The sequence below is a fragment of the Alosa pseudoharengus genome, unplaced genomic scaffold, assembly GCF_046254945.1.
Source record: "Alosa pseudoharengus isolate Yale_2024_CS ecotype anadromous, Long Island Sound unplaced genomic scaffold, YU_APseudo_1.1 YU_APseudo_1.1_scf_7, whole genome shotgun sequence".
In the NCBI taxonomy this organism is placed as follows: Eukaryota; Metazoa; Chordata; class Actinopteri; order Clupeiformes; family Clupeidae; genus Alosa; species Alosa pseudoharengus.
Window position 1 is genome coordinate 33,226,608 of NW_027468859.1, and position 3,152 is coordinate 33,229,759.

The following is a 3,152-nucleotide window of genomic DNA, read 5'->3' on the forward strand; positions in this document are numbered from 1 at the left end:
ACTAAATTAGGTAATTAACCTGAGACTCCAGTGTTTCTCTCAGTAGCCTACAGTGGTAGATGGCTCTCAGTTTGCAGTGGCGGTATCCTCATCCAGCTCGAGTGCGTTGTTGCGTTTGTGAATTTACACCAACAATAACACTCAAAGAAAACCAAAGCTGGAAAATAAATAAGAGTTAACTGGTAACCTGGATTCATGTGTTTTAATCGACACATCATTCTGGCAGCACCCATCCACACCAGCCACCACTCCTCAATACTTTACAGTGCTCCTCAGTATGAAATTGTGAAGAGTATAGGGATTTCATCGTCTTGCTTTGGATAGATAAGCAGTTTCTGCAGTGTAGGATGGCGTGGGGGTGCATTAGTGCCTATGGCCAGAGCCCGTCTACGGAGAGCCTCCACACTCTCTATTAATCCCATACAAACCGAATTTGGCTGCAGTTCATGCAGTACCACACCGGAAGAGTTTCGAGAGTGAAGGTTCTCCCCTTATTAGCTATAGCATAGGCATTTTGTACATCTGACAAGGCACAAGTAATGCTGAATAATCTAGTTAATTTAAGGCGTACTATCAAGACAAATTTGCTTAATGTAGGCCTACTGCCAGCCAAATTTGTTAAGATAGTTTTTATAAATCTGAAATCTAAATCTTTGGTGTGGATTTGAGTGTATGCATGCTCTAATGTCAAATCTGTGCGGTTGAATGTTAATGTCAATTAACATTCAATGTCAATGAGGTCCCAGGCCACCCTAAACCTGCACCTACAGCTGCACGTTATTCTCAGACAGGGATATTTTTTCTTAGGTATAAATATTCCTTTAACTTAGTAGCCCTGGATTATAGGTCTATTTTCTGTGTATGGAAAGCACACAAAGGACACATAGGCACACAAAGGAGATGTGGAATAAACTCACTGTATGAATAGTTCAAAGGTCTAATTAGACATCAATCAGTGGCAAAGAAATTGAAATAAGAGCTGTCTTTTCAACAAAATAGGCTATTGTAATCATGTAGACTAGGTGCTGCATTGTTCCCATGGCCCTTGTAATATAATTGACATAATTATGTAACTCGCTTTCGATAAAAGTGCACTGCTAACATAAATGTTCCTAAACACACTGCGTCTGATTGGAAATAGCAGCCTTATAATAAATTATTCTTTTGGAGGTAAGGGTCAGTCTGGAGATGCCAGGCTGCGTGCTGCGTTCCTGCTTTCTTGAACTTTGCCAATCACATCCCTGCTAAGCCTGCACAACTGTTTAAAGCCTTCGTTCACAAGAAAGCACTTCTGACACAATTTGGTTAGGGTTTAATAGTCAATTTAAATGTAATTCCACTCATGGTTACGCCCCTGGACGTCGTAAATTAATAAAGCCTTTTCATTTGAGATTTGAGTGGTCTTCTGTCAAGGCTATACTAGGCAGGGTTATGCATTATCTGAGGCTTGCTCATTGGGAGAATAAAAGGGGGCTAAACAAATACTGAGTGGAAGATGAATGTTCAAACATTTTGGACAGACGAAACACGATCTATTTAGCTGATAAGGAGGCTTAATAATGAGTTTTTGTTTTTTATTCATTTGTAGTCTATTATGATTGTGGGTTGCATTTATTTGCCTACTTGCATTCATTCAAGTTTTTATGGTAGTTAGGTTGTGCTTACCAAGCTTGCCGTTGAAGCGTGTACGTGCTAGGGGTGGAGTCGGCCTACGTCACCCAACCGGCGACAGCACGCGAACCCTTTCCTCCAAACAGTGATTTTTATATAGTCAATGTGCAGTTAATAGCAGTTATTTCAGGAGTAATCGTGTAAATAATAGTGTTTTGATATTGAATTTTATATTTATCATCGTGTATTTTATATTGTGTGTGTGTGAAAGCGGTTAACGTTAACGGCAGTGCTTCATAACGTTACCTGACTCATCCTTTGCTGTCATCACTCACTGCTCAGTCGGGCTGATGCATGGACTGGTGCAGTCTGCTCTTGGACCACCATATTCAGTTTATTAATTTGCCGTGAATTATTACACAAAATGTTCATTAAATGCACGAAGTATTCCTAGGTTAATGATTGATATGAATCATACAGTATGAAGGCTACAGTAGCCTAGCTAATGTTAACTACTGTAGCACTGCTAGCAGCATTAACCTCCCTGCTTAACTCACCACAACTTTGTAGGTCTTGTCCCTCATGCTGGCCAAACGACCAGTGTCACCTGGCAGGTTTCAGCAGAGGTGAACCAGGACAAGAAGAAACTTGCTTTTGTGTCTATGGTGGAGTCAGTGGGCTCTAATTTAAACTCTATGGGCCAACAGGCCCTAATTTAAACTCTATAGGCCAACAGGCCCTAATTTAAACTCTATGGGCCAACAGGCCCTAATTTAAACTCTAAAGGCCCTAATTTAAATGGTGGGCAAAGTCCCTCATGTATATAAAGCTGTCAAAACGAGTCTTCCAAATGAATGCACATGTACATGTGTGGGGACAATGAGCTGACACACCTATGTCTGTGCTTTGGATATTTCTTATTGAATTAGGACATTGATTTTGCCATGTTATTAAAGTAACATCTGAAATGTAGGTTACTTTTTCTAGAGGATTCAAGTCCACAATCAAGCTTCGGCCTGTTTGCTTTGCCATGAAAAGTGATATATATACGTTTGTTTGTTTTACTTCTGAAGAGTGATACATCAAAGCTCTGACCACCACCATTTATTAAGTAAGTATAAGTGTATATATACTCTTTTGATCCCGTGAGGGAAATTTGGTCTCTGCATTTATCCCAATCCGTGAATTAGTGAAATACACTCAGCACACAGTGAGGTGAAGCACACACTAATCCCGGTGCAGTGAGCTGCCTGCAACAACAGTGGCGCTCGGGGAGCAGTGAGGGGTTAGGTGCCTTGCTCAAGGGCACTTCAGCCGTGCCTACTGGTCGGGGTTTGAACCGGCAACCCTCTGGTTACAAGTCCGAAGCGCATATTAGATGTAGGTCATGCAAGGAAAACACAGTATTGTTTTAATCTGTTCAGGTTCAGCCTTAAAAATCATTAAAAAGATGATGTACCAATAACTACCAAGTATCTGTGTGTCTATCAAACTTGTTTAAGGTAAAACTACTGAAATATACAAGAAAAAAGGTAAAAGCG